Source organism: Penaeus monodon, chromosome 31 (assembly GCF_015228065.2).
Source record: "Penaeus monodon isolate SGIC_2016 chromosome 31, NSTDA_Pmon_1, whole genome shotgun sequence".
Classification (NCBI taxonomy): Eukaryota; Metazoa; Arthropoda; class Malacostraca; order Decapoda; family Penaeidae; genus Penaeus; species Penaeus monodon.
Window position 1 is genome coordinate 4,047,228 of NC_051416.1, and position 380 is coordinate 4,047,607.

The window sequence follows — 380 nt, forward strand, 5'->3', positions numbered from 1 at the left end:
ACGTTACACTCACTACGGGATAAATGCTTCCATGTAAATTTTAAAAATGAATAAACATGTATACATAAAAAAAAAAAAAATCAACAATAAAACCCTTGTTGTTGCCCATATTTAATTTTTCTTTTCATAAAACCTTTTCTCATTTTTTGTGTTTTCGTGATAGTTCAGAAGAACAAGTAAATATCCATACAAGTTAATTTGTTTCCCTTGTTCAGTCACGAAGTATCTATGTAACATATATGATCAAGCTAAATTTTGACATAATTGGGCACCTTCAACATTTTCGAAGAGCCGATACTCTTCTTCCAAGACAAAAAAGTGCGGGAAAACATGATATAATAATTTCCTGCTAAAAGGTTGACACTCTCACAATTACTTTT

The 380-nt window shown here is 30.0% G+C and overlaps 1 pseudogene; it reads right to left on the bottom strand.

The window, feature by feature from the left end:
• The window catches only part of LOC119592831, a 38,746-nt pseudogene that overhangs the window by 27,549 nt on the left and 10,817 nt on the right, over positions 1–380 (bottom strand).